The 23,855-nt window shown below is 37.7% G+C and overlaps 1 protein-coding gene and 1 long non-coding RNA gene across 5 annotated transcripts in view; one reads left to right on the top strand and one right to left on the bottom strand.

Annotated features, from left to right (window-relative positions):
• Positions 1-450: 450 nt before the first annotated feature.
• On the bottom strand, positions 451-23,855 carry LOC140699353 (uncharacterized). The gene is made up of 8 exons (XR_012077476.1): positions 23,761-23,855; positions 23,324-23,650; positions 22,667-22,798; positions 18,423-18,528; positions 14,882-15,034; positions 14,638-14,780; positions 5,070-5,150; positions 451-1,783 (listed from the first exon to the last, which is right to left on the bottom strand). It is a non-coding gene; the product is annotated as an uncharacterized lncRNA (long non-coding RNA).
• The window catches only part of ATAD1 (ATPase family AAA domain containing 1), a 58,084-nt gene continuing 43,598 nt past the window's right edge, over positions 9,370-23,855 (top strand). The window contains exon 1 of one of the 4 annotated variants that reach the window (XM_072971551.1): positions 9,370-9,504. The gene's annotated coding sequence lies outside the window, so the exon portion shown is untranslated. Of the gene's footprint in view, positions 9,505-23,118; positions 23,142-23,493; positions 23,573-23,855 lie in introns of those variants that run through there. The other 3 variants (XM_072971548.1, XM_006206640.4, XM_072971549.1) reach the window with 3 other exon arrangements.

The following is a 23,855-nucleotide window of genomic DNA, read 5'->3' as shown; positions in this document are numbered from 1 at the left end:
ATTCTTAGAAGTACTTTTTGTCTAGACGAGAGGGTCTGTGAAGCAATGTCTTAAATTTTTCAGAGGTCTTAGCAGAGTTTTGATTAAATCGTTTCCTTGAGGCCACATTCTACAGGAAGACCTTGAGGCCGTTTCTTAATTTCAGACCCCTTTGCTGACTATAAAGACCCTAGATCCTGTATATTTCTTCTACATTCTGTTTAAACACTGAGTAGTTCTTTTTCAAAACCAAGATGTGGAAACAACCTAAATGTTCATAGATGGATGAATGGATAAAGAAGATGCAATATACATATATGTATACATACACACACACACACACACACACACACACACATAATGGAAAACTCAGCCATTAAAAAAAAAGAATGAAATTTTGCTATTGCAGCAACAGGAATGGACTTTGAGGGCATTATGCTAAGTGAAATAAGTCAGACAGAGAAATACAAATACTGTATGATCTCACTTTATATGTGAAATTCAAAAAAACAAAACAAACATAATTTTTAAGAAACAAACAATCTCATAGATACAGAGAACAGATTGGTGGTTGTGGGGTGGTGAATGGGGGAAAGGAGTAAAAAGTACAAATTTCAGGTAAATAAATCTGGGCATGTAATGTACAGCATGGTGACTCTCGTTAATAATACTGGATGGTATATCTGAAAGTTGCTAAGACAGTAGATCTTAAAAGTCTTCATCACAAAAAAAAAGAAAGAAAAATTTGTAACTATTTGCGGTGACAGATGTTAACTAGATTTATTGTACTTATCATTTTGCAGTGCATACAAATATTGAATCATTATGTTGTATATCTGAAACTAATATAATGTTATATGTTGATTACATCTCAATTAAAAAAAAAAAAAGAATCCCTGCCCAGACTATAGAGTCATATCAATTAAATGTAAATGTGGGATTCTGGAACAGAAAAAGAACATCACTGGAAAAAGTGGTAAAGTTCATATAAGATCTGTACCTTATGTTAATATCTTGGTTTTGATAATTATTCTATGGCTATGTAATTTATTTTTGTTTATACTAGGGGAACTGGGTGAAGAATATACATGAACTCTGTACCATATTGCAACTTTTCTGTAAGCTTAAATTGTTTTAAAATATTTTTTTAAACACTAAACTAAAAAAATTTTTAAGAGTTAGAGTTATCTCATTACCTTTCCAAACTCCACCCAATGCCAGGTCCCAAAGTCAATGCCACACATTTTAGATTTTTGTTATGCCAGCACTCAGCTTTCATACATCAACTTCTATTATCTATTGTATATAACACACTATCTCGAATTTCATTTCTAAATAAACGAGTATTTTAAAATAAATGTAGCAGCTCAAACAACAACAACCATTTTCTTGCTCACCATTCTGCAATGTGGACAGGATGGTGGTGACAGCTTGTCCCTCCTTCATGTAATGTTGGTTGAGGTAGCTTGACTTGGGCTGGAGGATCCAAGATGGCTTCAGTCACATGTCTAATGCCTTAGCTGGAGGGGCTGGAATCGCTAGGGGCTGGCTGTACCTATTTGCCTCCTTACTCTTTTATCTTCTGAAGGAGAGGCACACTGACTCTATGAGGCCTTTCTCTTCAGCAAAGTAGTCAGACTTCTTCACATGGTGATTATTTTCCAAGAAAGCAAAAACTGAAGTTGTCAGGATCCAGGCCCAGAACTGGAGTAGCATCATTCTCACCTCATTCCATTGGCCAAAGCAAGTAACAGACCCACCAAGATTCAAAAGAGGGGGAAAAGACTCCACCTCTTGGCAGCAGCTAGTTTGTAGAGAGATGGAAGAACTGTTAGTGGTCATCAACCACAAGGACTCTAGCTGTCTTCCTTATAAATGACTCTTCAAAAGAGCCAGTTTTCCATGATCAGTTCTGCCTAGACTCTATCACTTAAGAAGCACCACTATCAGCTGACAATTTGATTAGCAACTGAATGTTTTCAGTTGATTATCCATTTTGTTCCTTAATCCTATAATCTTTTCATTTGCTCACTTATCTATTTTATATGCATCATTCTACTCTAGGATTAATATATTTCACAAAATGGTTCATTAAAATTCAGTGAAATAAAATAAGAGTGATAATACACATATATATATGTGTGTGTTTGCATAAATACGTGGAAAATATCTGGAAGAATAAACCAGAGAGAAGACAACACTGGTTATCTCTGAGGTTAGGATGGGGAGGGAGGGCCTCAGACGGAGAACTTCTTCCATTTATTGCTTTCTATGTGGTTTGAAGATTATTTACAATGATCATTTATCATTTTCATAAAGCAAAAAAGTTATTTAAATCGAAGAGAATTAAGACTAAAAATAAACAAATACCTATTATTGAAGTATCAAATAAACCAGGGAGAGAGCTCAACTCTAATTTCATTTTTAAAGTAATGAGATCAATAAGGAATTTCCAGCATTTAAGCCTAAAGGTCTGTTTGGTGTCTGCGGCACAAGAGAAATACATGAGAATATCTGCCACAAGTGCTGTCTAGCAGAGGTGCTGTGTAGTAGACAGGTTGTATCTTACCCTGAGCATCCTCTCTCCTAGATCAACTATCTCTACTAGATACTCTTCACTCTTTGTACTATTGAATGACTTTTGCTGCTTAAAGAAAATATGCTCCAGAAATAATCACACCACCATTCAGAGCAGTAGCAGACTACCTTATGATCCAAGAAATCTCAAAGATCCCTTAGTTCACCAATCCCACTTTACAAGTGAAGAAACTGCAGTCTAAGGTGTTTATATGCCCAGATTATGTAGCTACTCATTGAGAATCCTGGACTGGGGTTTGGAAAATTCCCTGATATCCTTCAGTGAATAAAGATGGGAAGAAAACCTCGCTTTTACAGAGACCTAAATGAGTTACTCAGAGAGAAATTTCACTGGAGAAGGCTTTTGCTGGTATTTTCAAGCCCTGGACAAAGGAGAATGAAGGCAACAGGAAGACTACCTAAGAAGAGATAGTAAATAGGGTTTGGAATAGGGAAAGACGGTGAGTAAACAGTATTACTGATGCTCACCATAACAGTCCTGAAATCAGACCATGAGGACTAGGGCCTTAAAGATCAAACATGAAAATATGAGTTGATGCATGTTACAAATTTGCTTCTCCTCTTCAGTTCCTAAGATCATTGGGAGACTATCTAACGAGAAAGGATGGAAAGGAGGCAACTATTATACCTGGATTGAAAAAAGAAAAGGGACCGTGCTCTTTTGAAAGGAAGGAAACGCCAAAAGCTTCTGGGAATAGAGGGGAACACTGCCACCTGCTGAAGAGTTGGAGTCAATGAAAATGCTGCCAGGCATGGGTAGAGGTAACATCTTCAGGGCTCAAAAATCAGTTAACAAATCTATTTGCTGTCTGAGCAGGTCAGTGCAGACAGCAAGTTTAATCCTGTATTTCATCAGGCCAGTGTGCAGTGGAGAAAAGTCAGTTTGTCTCTAGTGTGAGGATGGTAGAGGCCTACATCCCTGCTTCCCTTTCTTCCATGAATACTTACGCCTATTAGCTCTGAATTTTTTCCTGAAACCTAAATCTCAGAATAATAAAATATACTTGGTTGACACGTGATGAAAGTGATATGAAAGGAAAAAGCAATACAAAGAATCCTATTCGTGCAACACATGCACCGGGTGAAAAATTTCCATTGGCTCACCACTACCCTTCCCCAGAATGTCTTTTTTCCCCCTCCTTTTTACTCTTCCCATTTCTTCCTTGTCTATTCATATACAAATATACACACACAAAGGACAATTGCAAGAGAGAGCTGAGAGAAAGTTGCTGATCCTTTGTATAAAGCCTCAGTATTTCCCCTCTGCTAAGGTCTGAATGTGTCCCACCCCAAATTTTTACACTGAAACCTAACTCCAAGGTGAGGGTATCAGGAGGGGACTTTGAGAGGTGATTAGGTCCTACGGGCAGAGCCCTCGCAAATGGGATTTATTGCCCTTACCGAAGAGGCCCCCACAGAGCTCCCTTCCCTCTCTGCCATGCCAGGTGAGGTTACATCTAGAAGATAGCTGTTTATGAATTGGGAAGGAGGCCCTTGCCAGACACAGAACCTGATCACGTGGGTGTGCTGATCTTGGACATTCAGCCTCGAAAACTGAGAAATAAATTTCTGTGTTTATAAGCCACCCAGTTTGTGGTATTTTGTCAGAGCACCCTGAACAGACTAAGATGCCATCTTCCTCCCACCCTTCCAATCTCCTTTCTCCTGCCCTCTTTCTCGCCATTCTCTTTCTTCCTATCCCATTTTCCTCCTCCTCACCTCTGTGTGCCAAGATTCTCCTTATTAATGTATAAGAAACTGATATGGCTAAGAGACCAGGTGGGAAGGTGACATTTACAGGACTGCCAAGTGACACAGCTCCAAGGACCACAATCCACATTGCATGTGATGCTGTTGTTTTATGCATTTTGATTTCTTCAACCACATGAATGTATTATCTTTCGTTATATTTAATTTTTTTAAACCTGAACCTTAGTGGCCCAATGGTATAGGCCACTATTTAATCCCATGGTCCCACTGAATAATAAAATAAAGCAGTTATAGACCCTACCCAGTTATATGTTTCTTATTTACAATGTCTTAGGATTAATAAAATGAGTTCTAAAGGCACTCTCATTATGATTTAGGTTTTTCTAACTCCTAGGAACTTCGGAAAGAATACCATAGAAAAATCTAATGTCAGACTAACTTTGAAGGGAAATTTTATCTATTCTAAATACAATAGATGAACAGTTCTCTTTTGTGAATTTCTGCTAGTTAATTGTACTTGAATGTGTTGCATTTCTTAAAAGATGTACAGGTTTCATATTTCAGGAAATATAAAGGAAAGGGAGGTCTATAAGCAAAGCTCATGGTACTTAAACATTAATTTGGGAATACTCCAAATTCTTAACATAAATTTCATGAAACTGAGGATCTGAGAGAAAGCTAACAGATAGAAACTGTTTATTTTCTGAGAAAAACAAATCAAAACTCTCATTTACTAGCTCTGAGCCAGAAATCTTATCTGAAAATTTCCCAGGACATAATACCTTTGTCTTGGCTGCCTCCCACAGTACAGCCTCAGGCCATTGGCTGTCAGAGCTTAGGAGACCACTCTCCTCCTATATCACCTGTTGAAGCAAGTACAAAAGAATCCTTAGTTAAGATGTGTCATATTGTTAATGTGCTATTGTGGACTTGCTAACTGTAAAATATTATGTCTTTAAAATGATTTTCAAAATAACCTGTAACTGTACAATAGGATTGTCTACATTTCATATTCTGTTTTTTTTATAATATTGAGGCATTTGTCCTATTAATGGTCAACTTTTCCTTATGAATTGAATTTGGCACATTAAGTTTTCTCAGTCTTTAAAGTAGAATTCAACTGGTCACTGACTGAGAATGGCCATTATTCTATTTTTGAAATGTACTATCCTTTTCAGCTATATCCAGAAATTTGCAAACCAGAATGTTGACTAAGACCAACCTATCTTGGTAGTATACTTACGCTGGTAGTTTCCTTGACCTGGGTTTGCTATCAGAAGCTAGGTCAAGCAATCCCAACTTCTTATTCTCCCAAATTGCACAAAATATTTCTAATAACCTTCTCCGCTAGACATCTGCTTATTTTGCAATTAACAGAGGGTAAAGGAAGCCTTAAAGGCATTTCTGCTTCAGGGCACAGAATGCAAACCAACTACAGTGCTGTCTTTGTACCCACTTTGTTAATGTAGACTAAGGATGCCCTTTAAAGAAAGAAAATCATGAATAAAAATTCTTTCGGAGGTTGTCACAAAGCAAATTATAGAAAAATTAAGTGTCTCATAGAATCCTACTGGGCTACTACTCATTGGTCACCAGTTATTTAAATAAAGTGACCATGGATTTTCCCCAAATTAGAAAACTGCTATGACTCACATGTAGGGCCTTCGGAGCGACTTCTCCCAAGTCCCTGAGAGGCAAAGCAACATTCTTGACAATGTGGGTTCAGTGAAAGTCGTACAGTTTAGGAGACTCCAACAATAGCAATTCTATTCCCAGGTATAATCCTCAGAGTAGTGGTTTTAAACTAGAGAACTGAGATGCTCAGATATTTTTAAGGGGATCAATTCCAGATCTTTAACTCCTACATATGCTCCCTCCTAAATCTGATCTACCTGAGATGGAAATAAGTAAAATTCATTTATGATAGGCAAACTAATTTTTTAAGCCTCATTGATTTCTTTTTTACATTTAGTAATTATAACATTTAAAAGTATCTAATTGATCAATTATCAACTAAACATAATTAATGATAATTCAGAATAATTTTTAATACTTAGGAGTATTATAGTCAATGGAATTTAACATAATATAATTTAAATTTATGTATAAAATTTGTCACAGAGAAATATGATAGAGTGATCATTAAAGATATTCACACATAGTATATATTACATTCAGATAAAAATCTAGGGCAGGAGTGGAAAGAAAATTCAAGTGCAAAGAGAAAAGGAAGTGACATAAAATTTCCAACTGTAAGAGAAAAGCTTGTTCATGTTGTTAATGTTTTGGTGGATAATGGTGAATATGTCAGATCACTATGGAATGTATATCCCACTGGATACATTTAAGAATTCTACTTTTAAATGTTAAAGTTTACCTTACAAGGAAATGACTCCATTTGCAACTACTTACACTCATGATGAAAATTTCAATTCCAGCTCTAAAATGTTTAAGGAAGAAAAGTTTTTCCAAATTGTCCATGGAATAAGCAAACAAAAAGTTTAAAGACCTCCTACTCTAGAAAAACTTTCATACATGTGCCTAAGAAAACATACATGGGTATTTTCATGGCAATATTATTTGAAATAGCAAAAAATGAGGAAGAACCTAAATATCCATTAATATGGATAAATACAATGTGAGATTTTCAGATGATAGAATATTATACACCAAGTTAAAAGGAATAAATTAGATAAATTTATCAACACAGAATTATCTCAAGATTTACCAGACCCTAGTTAAATCTGATCCTCAGAATTACAGTGGGCTAATCTTTCTCTCATTTCCTATCCTCCGGACAAAGAAAACCGTCCAGGAGGCAGAAAGTTCATAGGCTATTTGACATCACCCAAACCTTGGCCTTGAAGCAGAGAACTTTGAATGGGTGTGTAACATGATCGTATCATAGTTATGGTCATGAAGGCTCCACACTTGTCTCAGGCATTTTAATGAATACCCCTTGCTGGGAGTGGAGGGGAGACTAAAAGAGCCAAAAAACCAATCAGAAGGAAAATAATTTCTTCATCATCTTTTTGAAATTTCTATTTGCCTGGAAAGAGGAAGTAAGGTATTTATTTATTCATATAGGAAAGATGAATGGAGGAAACATTAGTGACCGAGCAAATAAATCTCCAAAGGTGAGATAAGCAAATGAGCAAGAAATTAATTCTGTGATAATAAAATCATAGTTCAATTCATTTCTGAGGAAAGCAAAATCCATAAAGCCCAGGAATGACAATTAAATTCCTTGTCTATATATATGAATTTCATCCCTCTCTTTCTGTTTAGAGAAATCTAAAATGTTCGAATATTTTGTCATACATATATATACATATATATATTCTTTTTCATTATAGGCTACTATAAGAATGTTATAATAGTTTCTGGTGTACAGCATAGTGATTTGGTTATACATATTATTTTTCATATTTTATTTCATTACAGAATATTTGCATATTTTGAAAATTAAATCCTATTTTCTCACTAACCCCAAAATAAAATTAGTGTAACAGAAAATGAGGACATAAAAGTAATAATGATAATAACTACCAATATTTTATTATTACTAATGTTTGTTGATAATATTTAGAAATGTATAGGGTCATTAAAGGGCATACGTAAGGTGTTAAGAAGACCCTTGGCCAAAAAAAAAAAAAAAAAAAGGCATGTTTACATTTTCTCTCCCAGGTCTCTGTAAATATGTTTCTACAAGGACAGCCTGGGGTGAGCACTGTGATATAAATAATAATGAATATTTATTGATTACATACTACTACAAAATGGTCTACATGATCAACAGAAATACACCTGATGTTTTTCTTACAGTTTGACTCTACACTGCTTCTGTATCACAAGTACTGAAATCATCCCTCTTCTGAAATAGCTGAGGCTTTATTATCATCTCTAATTTTCCACCCCCAGGAACTTTCTCCCTAAGGTTTCCAGTATTCTGTAAGCACTCTCCCAGCAGACCCCTCCCATCAGTTCACCAGACATGCCAAACCTCCGTAGACAAGAAGGCTTTATATAAGTAACTCCACCAGAGGAGAAAGAAAAGGAGAAGAGAAATGTTATCAGATTTATTTTAATTGTTAATCCTCATAATGTATATGTGAAAGGAAGATGCAGGGTTGTAGCCCTGGATATAAAATTAAACTGGATTGCTATCCATTGGTAAATACATTCAACATTTTGCTACACTTAAAACTTTCTTGTTACTCCGTTCTTTTCTTTGGAGCACAAACTGAAGCATTTCTTGAGTCAGACACCCTTGGTGTTAGTTTACAGGAAACAATCTGAATCACTTTCTGCTTCCCTATACACCATTCCCCACTGCCGTACCCTGAGAGGGGAGGTAACTATGTACACTGAGATCATAAATTCCTTGAAAGGCTATTTAGTATGGAGGCTAAAAGCACCATTTCTGGAGCCAGACTGTCTGCTTTCAGATATTGCTCTGCCACTTAACAGTTGTAAGATCTTTGGCAAGTTACTTAATCTCTTTGTATCCCAGTGTCCTCGTCTATAAAATGGGAATAATAATAGTACTTACCTCACAGGGTTGTTATGAGGATTGAGGGAGGATATATACATCACCTAGAACAAGCCTGGCACATATCAAACACCATATAAGTGCTCCTTGTTAGCTGGTACCACTATTGAGTGCTGATACTATACTAATTCAGTTGTATTCTCCTTGCTGCCACGTCTGACAACTTGCATATTATTTGACACATGGTAAGCCTTCAGTGAATGCCAAATGAATGACGAATAGCTATCAACAGTGCAAGATGGGAGATAAGAAAATAAGGGTTCCCCGGGTCCTTCAGGATGTCCCCAATAAACAGTAATTTTTGTCTTTTATTGTTATAATCTTATGTCATATAAATGTTTTAGTTAAGAGTTTAAGTAAGCTGCATGTGCCTTTGAGTCACCCACGAGTCAGGTATGTTAATGAAACAGTCCAATCACATTGACCTGCCACATTCTTCTCTTAAGTCACATGTGCAACATTGTGACATGAGCAAGAATGCACACAATCTCCTTTTCCCACCCATACAAAATTCTCTCCAGGTTCAGATGTCACTTCCTCCATCATCTTGATAGCTTCCTGGACAATATCTCCTACAAACTAGGATGATAGTTCCAGCTGAACTATATAAAGAGCAAACTAGCACCAGCTTCCCAAGAACCAGCCTCATTCACAGTTGTCACAAGGTACAGTACCACTTAGAATCAAACCCTCATCTTGACTTTCTAGTTTAAGCCCTGCCAACTCCTAAGCACATCTCACTCTTTGCTTCAGTGCGGCTATCCCAATTCCCAAGTTTCTTGGTGGTTAAAAAAAAAATCTTGTGCAAGCCTTTGTACTTCCTATAATGCCTAGCAGTTTTTTTTTTTTTACATATTAGATAGACACCCAGTTAAGTATTTATATACTCAATGACTAAAAGGATACACACTGTTTCAAGTATATACTTAATTATACAAATATAACTTATCACTGGATAGAACATAATCCTTAGATTATAATATCCATATATTACATATCATGTTATATAAACCTTTCTTTCTATGCTTTGGTGTGAGATATAATCTGGAAAGGACTTTACCACTATTTCTATCTTTTTTCCCAAAGGGAACATCAACAGAGCAAATGTCAGGCTTAGTTAGTATTTTGTGCCCTGAAGAGTGGAATAAAAGGTCTATGAGGCCTTTTTAATTATAAAGCAAAACAGTAATGCACGTTTCCCTCAGTTGCAGCATAGCTAACCAAAATTCCCCAGAATGTAGGCTCCTAATTTTATTCAAGAGGCTAACTTTTCTCTTTCAAACAAGTTCTTATGAAATTATTACATTTTAATATTTCTTCTTTAATTATGTCTCAGATGGATTGGCCAAATCACAACCAAGGTTTGATTTCACAAATCATTCTTACTAAGTATGGAACAATGTAATGCTTTAACAAAACTCGAGTGTGGGAAGTGAATACTACATACTTATTCCAGAACAAGTAATAACCTTTTTATTTTCAAGTGAACCAAGCAGAGTTAAGCCTTGTCTTCTGGCCAACAGTGGCAGAGCTAAAGCAGGGCCCTGGGGAGAAGGACAATATGGAAAGGCAGAATAGGAATGGGGACAAAGCAAGAGTACCAGGAAAAGATGGGAAATGGAGATGGATAAAGAAAAGGCACTCCCCTTAAGGATCAGCTGCCTCTTTAAATTCTGCTCCACTGATTAACCAAGATCACAAATGAAAAAAAATTGTGAAGAAGGGAAAAAGAAAAGGGGACAGATGAGATAGAAAAGATTAGTAGGGGACAAAAAGAAAAGAAAGAAGTCCATCTGTTGGAGAGCAATAGAGCATAACATGAAATTGCCTTAGGTACCAAAGCTCACGGATCTGCTCTAGAGTCTTCAGCCCACTTGAGACAATAGCCTGGTTCTAGCCTAGTTCCACTCCAATTATGAGGGCTCGTCCTTCACATTTGATGGTCAGGAATTATTAATGTTTTCTTTATTTTTCTATATGAATTTATTTAAAACTATCATCTGAAAAAAATAAGAAAACTCCTTTATCTTCTACTGCTCAATTACATATATTTACTCAGCACTACTCTCTTTTCTTATATTTGACTGTGTTGTAAGTGAAAGAAATGGACTTTGGGCTTCTAACTATATGTCCTTGAGGTAAGTGTCTCAAAGACATAAAAATTGGCCCAAATAGGACCTAGGTCACTTAGCCTTGAGATTATTTACAGTAAAACATTAAGAAAATTTAGTCAAGGAGACTAGGGACCAAACAATTAAGCAGTGTATTCATCCAAGGCATAAACATGTCAAAATTATCAATATATATTTGAGGTGTGTTTTATTATATAAACAATAAAAAATTAATTGGATCTGTAAAGCTACCAGTCTAGTTTTGGGGAAAGCCTCCCAGTTCCAGCTCAAAGAACAGCAAAAGCATTTCCTAATGCTCAGAAAATATAGGAGAAATCTGCCATTTCTTGTTCTTTTTCTGTTCTCTAGTGCCCCAGGCCCCAGGCAATCCCACCAGCCCAGCAGCAACTGCAATGGCAGTGGGGACCCAGACACCAAAATCTCTGAGAGGGGGGAAACTTTCTCTATGGAGAAGCTGTGGTCTCAGGAGAATGGGCAGAATGCCAGTTGCTTTTTTTCTTCTCTGTCCATATACTAATTGACCCTGGACATGGTATAGTCCCAGAGAGTATGCAACAGAGCAGGATCACTAAAGAACTAGCATTCTGACTGTAGGACTGAAAGAGGAAGTCTAGGGAACCAGACGGTACCAGAGATCATGGAGAGAGAGGGTCTCAGGAAAGTAACAATGTTGATTATAAACGTCTACCCTCACCCTCAAGCTACACAAGGGGGCATCGGACCCTAAACAACATACCAAAGACTTTGAGACTGAAGGATATACCACTGCACATGTCCCAGACTGATCACTGAGTGCGGTGCCCACAGAGATAGATCCAAATCGTACTGCAAATGTTTTGAAAACAAAATTGACATTGAAAACACGATCTACAGAGGGCTAGTTGAAATTTGTGACCTGAACACAACCAGCTCTATTGCTTGCTAAAAATCATCATCACCATCATCAATATTCTCCATAGGATTTAAATAAAACCCAGAGACTTATACTTTAAATGTCTGGAAGACAATTAAAAATTATTCAGTGCACAAATAACTAGGGAAATCAAAACTTACATGGGATAAGAGAGTTAAGAGGCCAATGCTGAGATGCCATAGATGCTGAAATTAGCTAGCAAAGAACTTGATAATATCAAGGTCTGGTGAGGATGCAGAACAAATGGAATGCTCATACATTCTCATGGAAACGCAAAATGGTACAGTCACTGTGGAAAATAGTCTGATAGTTTCTCAGAAAGTTAAAAAATACTCCTCATATGATCTGGCAATTCTCCTCCTGAGTATTTACTCAAAGGAAATAAAAACTTCTGTTCATTCAAAAACCTTACACACAAATGTTTATAGTAGCTCTATTCATAATGACCAAAAACTGGAAATAACTTAAATGTCCTTTAACAAATGAATGGACAAACTGTGGTACATCTCTACAATAGAATACTACTTAGCAATAAAAATTAATAAACTATTGGCATGTGCAACATCTCAGATGACTCTCAAAGGCATGCTGAGTAAAAGAAGCCAGTCTCAAAAAGTTACATACTGTATGATTTAATTTATATGTGGCATTCTCATAAAGACAAAACTGTAGTGATGGAGATCAGATCCATGGTTGCCAGGGGATGAGGCAGTAACTTCAAAGGGGTAACGTGAAGGAGTTTCTTAGGATGATGGAACTGTTATATATCTTGATTATAGCAGTGGTTATATAAATCTATTGTATTAAGTTCATAGAACTGTACACACATGCACATACGTACACACAATTTTACAGTATGTTGATTTAAAATAAAACTATAACATGATGTATTGTTGGTCAACATTTGAAACTAATTTTTATCAGAAGACATACATATGAGGAGATCAAAATTCAGAGGCATTCATCCATTCTTTCTCAATTGTACAGTTGAAATGTAAAATGAACCATTAAAACCCACTCCTACTTAGAATGGAGCTAGTTATTGCTTCCAGTCAACATTGTGTATTCTCATGAATCAAACTCATAGCACTCCAAAGGTACCAATAGAGCTTTCATGAAGTTTAGAGACTGTAAACCCAGCAGTGTTAATTTACCATGGTTTTCTTGCTTTTAATGAGTCCTAATAATCTATGTAACAGAATTGTTTTTAATTTTGACAAATCTGGGAACAGGGCATAATAAGTATGCACACAGGCTCTGGAATTAGACATCCTGGTTCAAATTCTAGCTCTGCCACTTACTAGCTATTTGACCTGGACAAATTATTTAATCTTTCTGTGCCTCAGTTTCCTTATCTGAGGATAATAATAATACTTGCCACATAGGGTTATTATGAGGGAGAATTCAATGAGTTAACATATGTAAAGCACTTAGAACAGTGCCTGGGACATACTAAATACTATATCGGCATTTGTTAAGTAAAGGGCACAAAGTTCTTGTCCATTTGTCAGCTGCATGGCCTTACAGGTATGCCACATTGTATCTGATTAAATACTCAAATTATATTGTATGACTCAAGTGGAATTTTGCCAGTTTATTAGTTAATATGATAAAGATTTAGTTGTAAGGTTCTGCACTTGAGTCTCTTCCTCAAAACTGTGACAGGAACGGCATGCAGAACTCAAGCTCTGGCTACAGCACTAGTGAAGATGAACAGGCTTTAATTAACGGTAAATTCAACAGGTATCAAAAGAGTGGGTTCGAGGAAAAGGAAGCTAGTTTGATCCAAAGTTGTGCTGATAAATCTAGAGTACCCACACTGGTTATATCACTCTTAAAGAATATATTCCTTTCTAGATTACATGCTTAATTGATTTTATACCCTTAATCTGTGCAGCCACACTGGCAGAAATGAAAACCGCAGGAGAAGTTCTATGGGAAAAGATTTAGGCTCAGTTAAAGGAAGAACAAACACTGAAGAGTACTCCAAACATGAGACGGGCTACCTAAACAGTCAGTGAATTCCATGTTACCAAGAGTGTTCAAATAAGCTTTATGACCAGTTGGGACAGTTATGATCACAAGAACCACAATCGCTTACCAAATGCTTCTTATGTCTGTTCGAGGTCCTTTACAAACATTACCTTCAATCCTTTCACCAACTGTATAATGTAGTCCCTATCCTCATTTTGTATGTGAGGAAACTAAGGCTCAGAGAGGTTAAATAAATTACCCCAAACACACAGCTACTAAGTGGCAAATCTGTGATTTGATCCAGGCATTCTAATTCCACACCATACATTCTTTCTACAATTTCACATTGTCTTTGGTAAAGATTCAATGGCTTTAATAATCTTTTCAGTCCTAATATAGAACAGTTCCATCATCCTAAGAAACTCCTTCGCGTTACCCCTTTGAAGTTACTGCCTCAACCCCTGGCAACCATGGATCTGATCTCCATCACTACAGTTTTGTCTTTATGAGAATGCCACATATAAATTAAATCATACAGTATGTAACTTTTTGAGACTGGCTTCTTTTTACTCAGCATGCCTTTGAGAGTCATCTGAGATGTTGCACATGCCAATAGTTTATTAATTTTTATTGCTAAGTAGTATTCTATTGTAGAGATGTGTAGAGAGTGTGAGTCCTTGAAATTATATCTTTCTAGATATACACCTAGATCTTCCCGAACTATTTCCATAACACTGGAGCAGCTGTCTTTATGCAGGTTAAAGATGTATGTGTCTTACCTGTGTTAATGTTGGTTTGTTACTTCTGTGAGAGAGATGTGCTCCAAGCTAACATACCACCAGTATGTCAACAGACAATGAAATTAACAGTAAAATAGATTATGCAGAAAAGGCACAGAGCTTCTTACTCCTGAATGTACTTCCTAGATCATGAGATTTAAAAAAAAAAGAAAGAGGTAAAATATTTTTTCTCGTAATAAAGGTACATATCAACACACAAGTAGAAATGAATCTATGTCCTCACCTCCTTACTCCTCCTCTTTGGCTAGTTTTCAATTAATCATGATTCATGAGAATCTGTGTGAGTGTCTTCAGTATTTGTTACAGTAATCTCTCAACAACTGGGGGGTGGTGATGGTTACATTCCAGAAAAGTGCCATGATAGATAAAACCTTCACTGGCAAGTTCAAGGATAGGAAATTCACAAGAGAATAAAACAAAAAAAATTGGTTATAAAGCAGAAAAGAATCTTTCCCCTTAGTTCTTCACAAGCTTATATTCTGAAAGCCATGATCTTCTGTGCAAGATGGAGTTTATATTAACCACACTTCTTTTTTTAAAGTTCTTGACACAGCCCTTACTGTACTGATATTTAATGCTTTCTTGTATTTGCTTTCTCACTTGTATCACTTTTGCAAGCCTTGGCAACATTCCTAGTAGCCATCTGGTCTTTCCAGAAAAGAAGGGCATGGTTTTTCTAGGCCCGGCCTCCTACTGTCATGTTCCACTCATCATTTATGAAGAGGATGGTGAATAGCAGACCTCCTTTCTCTTCACCATCTGACCATAAGATTGAGGTAGGAGTGCAAATGAGGGTAGGGATAACTGTAATTAAGTTCTTTTGGTTTCAAGGAACTAAACCTAACCATATATACATACATGGAGATCACAGATTTTAAAATATAGGCAAACAAATAGAAAACCACATTGTAACAAAACTATGACTGGCAAAATAGCAGTTGGCAAGGGATTACTGCACAAATCTTCTCAGGAATCTTCACAACTTCTTTATAGCTTAGAGTAAACTCCCAAACCTAGAGTTCAAATTTAGCATTCATTTTTTGGATCTCAAAGGAGGAGAAAATTTAAAAGTTCTCCGCCACTGAGGTCAGAACGAATGAATCACAGAATCACGGAATTATGAAGTTGGTAGAACTATTTCAGTTTCAGAGGAGAACACCCATAAAGGCTACCTAACATGGGACAGATCACAGAGCTGTCATTTAGTACTGTTATAATTCAGAATTTCTCACATACTATACTCAATAATCTACATCTTGCATGCTTTAAACTATTTTAAGAGAGGTTGTGTTTGTTCTTCACTTACCTAACAACTCTGTACTTGGAAACACTTTTGTGTGTTGGGCACAGAAGCAGAATTTGGGGATGTTCCTTAAATTGGAGTTTCATAGACCCCACCTTCCCATGGAATGCAGAGAAAATATTGTCCCCCCTGCAGAGACTTTTAGTTGTCTTCTGGTTTTGGCCTATGAATGTGAGCTCATAGACTAGAAATCCTTATGATTGTCTCAACTGAAGATATATTATTCACTCTCCCCTCCTCTATGCTCACCTCCCCCCAAAAAACCCAAGACAACCACTGTATTTCATGGCTTTTTAGACACCATTCATTTAAACTGTTTTCCTGGTTACTTCCAAGGGTCCCAAGGAAGTGGTCAGGGGAGGCTCCTTGAATACTAGTCTGAGAGGAAAACATGATAACAGACTATGGAAAGCCGATTTCTCTAGCATAAGTAGGGTTGAATGATGGATGGACTGGAGTGTGGAAGGTGGGACACTGTCTAGTCAGAGGTTCAAGAACATCCAGACAGAATTCCAATGCTGCTTTCAGCAGGTTAAGAATCATTAGCATCTTTTCAGCTTTCTGCAAAATACCACAGGAGAAGAGAACACTGTTGGGGAGTCGACTCTTTGTCTCCTTTCCTTTACTATCCTTTTTTTTCTGATCCCTCGTTTACCTGAGAACTCAGAAGACATAAAGAAATAAATGTGGGGCATGCCTCTGACTCTAGGTCTTATTTGGACCTTCAAAGCTCTCAGAATGACTCTGGTATTTAAACCTAGTAAGCAGCAGACAGACTAGAAAAGAGAAAGGTTTGTGAAACTCTATCAGGTATACTATTTTGAAATTGAATGGGACTTTGAGCACGGTCATCCTAGTATATTTGATTTACTGCACTTCTCTAACTTAAGTTACAGGTTTTGCTTTTTTATTTTATTTTCTTACCCCCCTTTTTTTTTCTGGTTCCAGAAACACTGGCAATAAACAGGTGGGGAGAGCAAATTTAACATTAGCTTGCTAGTGCACTACTATTGGGCCTCTCAAAGATGAAAGAAGAAGGTAAAGTAGGTACTCATTCCTAAATATTTTTAAAATTATCAAGTTTTGTCCTTGCCTTTGCCTTTGCCTTTGGAAGCTATACACTCAGTCTCTGAACAGGATATATCATTTCTTTTGCTCAGTAAAACTTCCTCAATTTTAGGAGTATTTCCATGAGTTACAGAGAGTAAGTAGTTTTTAAAAAACATGTTATGCTCAAATGGATTAAACTTTATGTGAAGAATAGCAGCCCTGATGTTATGACAGTCCTCAAGGGTAATAAAAGGTTGCAGTTTGCAAAGAAATGATAAGACATGCAAAGTATTGACCTCTAAAATCTCAAACCCTGTTCAGCATCTCATTTTCATCCATTGAACTAATTTCTTTCTTTTGTGTAAAACTCACTCAGCAATCTAAGTAAGGAAGTTTTCCCTAAACAAATAATGACTGGGGATGAAATAAAGGATAACCTTCTAGCCTAAAAAAAAAATCAGTAATTCTACGAGGACTTGCATTTTCATAAAATGTTTTAGTCTTTAGAACTCCATGAGAACAAAAACTGTCAGCTCAATAAATGGCTGTTTTAGACAGATGGGAACAACAGCCAATATTAATGATGGTCTTCAGTGAACTGAGAAATGTCCAGATAGTTATTTTCATGGATTGATCAATATTTGAAGCTTAATTATCTGGGGGTCCTAAGGATGGAATCTGATAGGTTTTATAAAACTATCACAAATGGTTTATAGAATACTAATCAGTTAAGACTCAGCCAGAGGGGTGTATTAAGACTAAGCAGGAGAAAGGGGAGGGTATAGCTCAGTAGTACAGCACATGTTTAGCATGCATGAGGTCTTGGATTCAATCCCTGGTAGCTCCATTAAACAAACAAATAACAAACAAACAAACCTAATTATCTCCTTCCTCACCAAAAAAAAAAAGAGTGTTAAAAAAGAAAGAAAGAAAGAAAGAAAGAAAGAAAGAAAGAAAGAAAGAAAGAAAGAAAGAAAGAAAGAAAGAAAAAGCTGAGCAGGAGAGAGCTAAGAGATCAAAGAGACAGGGGCATGGACTCCTCACAAGTCAGAGAAGATAAACATTCCCAGACAAGACACCATGGTTGAAAACTTGAGAGGTTAAGTCCTCATGCAAACACTAGGGCAATATGAAGGAATCTTTGTCCTCACAGGTTTCTGGAAATGGGAGACTATCACTTAACAATATAATGAAAATATCATCTGTGGTATTACAATGATATGTTTCTTGAGCACTTGCTAAGTGCCAGGCATAGAGCTCAGCACTTTCCATGCACTGTCTCATTTAATTCTCAACACAACTCCATGTTGGATGTACTGTTATTATCCTTCTATTAAAGATGAGGAACTTGAGGCTTAGAGAGCTTAATAACTTGCCCAAAGTCACAGAGCTAGTAAATAACACATCTTACATCCAAAACCAAGTCTGTTGGGCTGCAATGTTCATGTTCTTAAACCCTATGGATTCTAAGACTCATCCTGCTGGGACTGGCCTCTGGTGGACACATCAGGAACAACCTGTCATGACAGAACAATAATATAATTATGGTCAGTAGAATGGTTTAATTGCACATGCCCTGTCTTTGGGCCATTAGACTTTCCTTCCTCTTTTTCCCCCTCTTGTCACTTTAAATCTATTAGAATGGTACCTGAAAAGCCCCTTTAGATATGTCAGAAGGGGGGAAACAGTTAATTAAAACATTTGTTAAGCCCCTCCTATGTCCTAGGTATTCTCTTTTCTCAAGAAGTTCACAGCTAACAGGAGAATACAGAAACTTAAACCCCAATTATAATTCTGTGAGCTGAACACTATGCCAGTGCTATGGACACAGATTTTAATGTACTTGTGCTTAGAAAATAAAAGATTTTGAATTCTCCTTGTCCATTTTAGTTTTATTTATGCTTCAAGGTTACAAGTTATTTTGATAGAGAAGTGGGGTGGGGGAGGTTTTATGCAATCTTAACTTTTAAAATGTTAAGCACTAGCTTAACAAAAAGTATTATTTTCTAAATACTTTCAAGGGCATTTTCCTAGAATCAGGTAAATGAGAGCAAGCAAGTGACCTACTTACAGCAAAAAAAAAAAAAAAAAAAAAAAAAAAATGCTCCAGGTTAGAAAGGATGGGAAGCCAAGTGCATCCTGGAAACCGCAGCATCTGGTCTTGTTTTATGCTTCATCTATCAATCTGCTGTTACAGGAACTGAGAATTAATGTCTCAACTACTGTTTCTTCTATTTTGCCTGGTAAATTCATATCTGCGTTCTCCTTATCCAATCCCTCCTATCTCCCCTCCCATTTAAAAATCATATGGAAAGGCATTTATGAAGGTCCCAAATAAATCCTAGAGGGATTACTCTTTCATTTATGCCTTAAAACTCTTGCTAATGAGGCTACAGTAAGGTTAAACATGTTCCCAAGCAATTCCGTTTTGATCAGTCCTCACATTCCACAGAGAGTATCACATGAACAATGTATTTTCAGTACTGTATTAAAGCTAAACAACAAAAAATGTAGATTTTAAAATAAATATCTAAGTTTGAGAAAATGTTTCTTGGTAGCACAAACTGAAAAAAAATGTACAATTGGCAGTAGTGCTTGAGAAAAAGGATTATGTAGCAATGGAAGATTGCCTGCGGATTAGCACTACCCTGATAACATGAGAAAATTACATCTATACTCATTTCTATATACACTCATTTTAAATTATGTGTAAGGTTTAAAAACATAAAAGCATGACAAGGAGATTTACAATATGTTCTCTGAACTTTGCTGTTCCATCTTTTAGCTCTTTGTGCTTTTTATAAAATGAAGCTATCAATTCATCTTTTCACTCCTTCCAATCTGTTGAAATTTTAATTTTCAATTATTTTTGCCTTGATTCTTATTCTTTCTATTGGAGCTTCAAGCACTCAATCTTAGTCCTTCTCAGTGCATTCATGGCTCCAGCTACAGCTTCATATTCTTGCTTTACTTTTCTTTGTCCACCCATTCTATTTAATTTAACTTGTCAAAATAATAATTAAGATTATTCTTTTCCAATGAAATATTTTTAAAAGAACCAACGTTGCCAAGTGACTGGCGTAATTGCCGCTATATAAATTCATCTATTTGTTGAAGTTCTGCTCTTTCTAAATCACCATCAAGTGAGTTATCTCCAATGAGCAACGACTAGGGTCGGTTTTACCGGGTTTATTTGTCCAAAGAGTTCAGATTTGTTTTTCCTTCCAAAGATCTTTTATTCTGAATCTCATCATGAGGCTTCTTTGCCTTGATTTCTTGATGTATCCCAGCTGGCTTAATAGTTCAGCTGACCAGATAAGCTTTGGGGGCGGGGGCAGCAGAGATTTTTGTAAAAATACCTCTGAAATTATCACTGACGAGGGCAGAGTTTGTCAAAATGTGGGCCGAAATTACCTATATTCAAAGTACCTCAGATGTGTTTTAAAAATGCAAATACCTGGGCCAAAAATCTATAAATCGGAATCTCTAAGCCTGGGACCCAGGAATCTAAATTTTGCCTAGGTGTCCAAGTGAACAGACTCAGTGAAATTCTAGAACCCCTAATCGATGGAATCCCTTCCCCTTCAAAGATCCAGAGCATTGACTGACCTTGGCTACAGAGCAAATTAACCACACCTCCATCTAACTAACAAAAACAAAGGAAAATTCAGTTCCATGGGGAGAAACTGCCACTAGCTGTCTTTAAAAAACAAACAAAACCTTTCTATAACAAATATCACAATTATTTTTAATATCTTCATTCTGACAATCACAGAGGGAAGGTTCAGAAAGTCTATAAAAGTCTGTTGCTGTAATTTCCTGATTAATATTACACATAATGAATTATTTATTGAGCCCCTACTGTGGGCCAAATATGGTGTTTTGTGCTGCCAGAGATTATATAAAGCTATCCTGGGATGAAAAGCATATGTTCACTCGGCTCTATTCTGGAAAAATCTAGTTGATTCAGTGATTGCTGGGAATGAATATACACGGTATGTGGGAAGGCAATTAATTTGATATTGTAGGGTCTAGACATAGAAGGATTTGCTAAATGAAAACTAGGTCCAAAGAGTATAGGTGTAGGTATATGGTTTACAGCCAAACCACTGGAAAAGGAATGAGTAGCAACATTTATTTGGGGTCATGTAGACACTTTACAGGCAGTCTTGATTATTCTATCCAGCGATTACTTTTCCTATACAATCATATCCCAAGTATTAAGCAGCTGAATTGAGACTAGATGCAACCATATTGAGAACTCCACCTGATTCTAGAATTCATTTAGGCTGTCCCTGGTAGAGTGACTAAATTTTCATGGCTTGTCTGAGACTTTCCCTGTTTGAGCATTTAAAGTCTTATGTTCTAGTAACCTCCTTAATGTCAGACAAACTGGGTAGGCTGATTACCCTGGTCCTTAGATCAAGGCAAGTGAAGTTCTTAGCTGGTCTAGTTTCACTCAGAGGATGATGGAAATCCATTACCATCTTGACAGGGGGAGGGTACAGCTCAATGGTAGAGTGTATAGCTCAGTGGTAGAGTGTATGCCTAGCATGTACAAGCCCCTGGGTTCAATCCCCAGCACCTCTATTTAAATAAAGAAACCTAATTACCCCCCAACCCTCCCACCCCACCAAAACAACATTACCATGTTGAATTTCTCAGCTTATTTTCCTTACCAGTGGATGTGTTTATCCTAGTGGGCTACAAACCTAAAATATTTCTTTCCTTCAATAGCCTCTATCTTTTAGCTTCGTCAAAGCATGTTTCCATAAGCATCCCAAGAATGACTTAGATAGAGGATAATCCCAGGGATCCAGTGATCCTGTGGAGATTCTCTTCCAAGACTTCCAAGACTGCTGACACATGGCTTGTGGGGATTTTTTTGTAAATATTGTCCTGGTCTCATAATCATTCTGTTCTCCAAGGTTTATCTTCATCTCTGAATAATCAGCCTAGCACTCCCAAACCTAGCTTCATGCCAATTTTTTTTAGAATTTATTTTATGATTGTAGACACACACATATAGATGAAAAGGCATGGATGTAAAACATGAACCATTTACTGTATTAAATTCCACTCTGATTTTTGTCAATGAAACCATAGTTTTTAAACATTCATGCTTTCCTGTCATCCCATCCTTACCCCTTAAAGACTTAAGTTTTGTTATTTCATGACAAAATGAAAGGTACCTCTTTCACCTAGATTTTAAACTGGTATTAAATTACTACTTCAAATAGAGAATGTAAAGTGTAGGGTTTGAATGAAATCTAGGTTCCAATGAAATTTTGCCACTTGTTAGGTGCATGAGTTTAGAAAAGTTTATCTTGCTAAGCTTTAAAATTTGCTCATCTATAAATGATAAATAAAAGGAAAATAATGGCTATTTTAGAGGATTGTTTGGGGGGATTTATTTAGATTATGGATATGAAGCACATAGAAACATATTGTCTGACACCTAGTAGACATTGAGTAAACTGTAGCTATCATCTTCACTACAGAATCACAAGCCTGAAACAAGGGCAGCATTTGCTAACGTCAACAATCAAGCTGCAGAATTTTAGCTATCAAGGATAATGCCTAAGGCAGAGAGGCACAAACTGCCTTCCCGAGGAGCGGAGTAAGAGGAATTGTCGCATTACTTCTTAGTCTCACCGCCTCTATAGGAAGTGATGCTTCTATCTGGGGACAGCGTCTAATGTCGTCTCTTCCCCTAGCAGTCTGTGTTAAGGAGGCGCTGGCTTCCAGGTTTTCTCTCTGGGGACCTCTTGTGCCACGTCTCTCATTCTGGAAAGGGGAAGGGGTAAAAGAATAAGGGAAGTCACCGAAATGCAAAACCTGTTATCAGATGCCCTATTTGTCCCGACTATCAGGCCAACCTGGGTGGGCGGCACAGCCGTTTCGCAAAAAGATATGTAGGCGCCACCCCCAGCTGTTTGTCCGCGCAGATATGAGGGAGGAAGGTGAGCCCACCCTAAAAACTGAAAGACAGATGGTGAGGGGTAGGCGGTGGCCATGCGCGTCAGTACTTTGGCTAAAGGACTGAACAGCAAGTAGCGTGCGAGTTTACACAATGAGGCGGGGCGAAGAAAAAGATGAGGGGCAGAACTAAGGATCAAGCAGCAGTCAGGTAAGAAATTTGCAGGGAACTGAGAGCATTTCTTTGCACTCCCAAGGTTCCCGGCTTTCTCAGTATTGCACCGGGAGCCCGCGAGCAGGGCGGACTTCATGTGACAAGCGCCTGACCCATTTCCATGTCTAAGACTCAGTAGCTAAACTCAGAGGCTTGGGGAAAGTGGCAGGTAGACACACCCGCTTCGCAGAAAGTCTGAGCCCGGCAGAGAGAAGGTTAAGAGTCCGGTGCGCGACCTCGCTCTCCCTCCCTCGACCACCTCCAAAAACCGGAAACCTGGCGGCTCCAGGCCTTCGGCCGCGGGTCGCGCATGCTCAGTGCGAGGGGGCGGGTCGCTGCTCCCACCGGAAGCGTTCTTTCCCAGGCAGCGTTTCCTTCCTGTGTGAGGCTGGCTGAGGGCTCCTGCGGCCGCTGTTCCTGCCTTAGGGGTGAGTAGCAGGTTCCCACGGGGCTTCGTGGGATCGGCGAAGGATCCCGCTGACCTCCTTTAGGGACCGGCGAAGGATCTGGGAAGCCGAGCAGGAAAGGTCACCTCGCTGTCCTCCCACGCCGCACCTCAGTGCCGCCCCCCAGCCTCCCCCAGCCTCCTCCAGTCCTTGGTATCCAGCGGATTAACCTCCAAGGGCGTCCCGGGCCTCGCCTTGGCTTCCGGCCCGGCCTGGGCCCTAAGTTCTTCGTTAGCACTGACCCCAAGAGTTAGACCGTTTCCAA

The sequence above is a fragment of the Vicugna pacos genome, chromosome 11 (assembly GCF_048564905.1).
Source record: "Vicugna pacos chromosome 11, VicPac4, whole genome shotgun sequence".
NCBI lineage: Eukaryota > Metazoa > Chordata > Mammalia > Artiodactyla > Camelidae > Vicugna > Vicugna pacos.
This window is presented reverse-complemented; position numbering and strand designations above follow the sequence as displayed.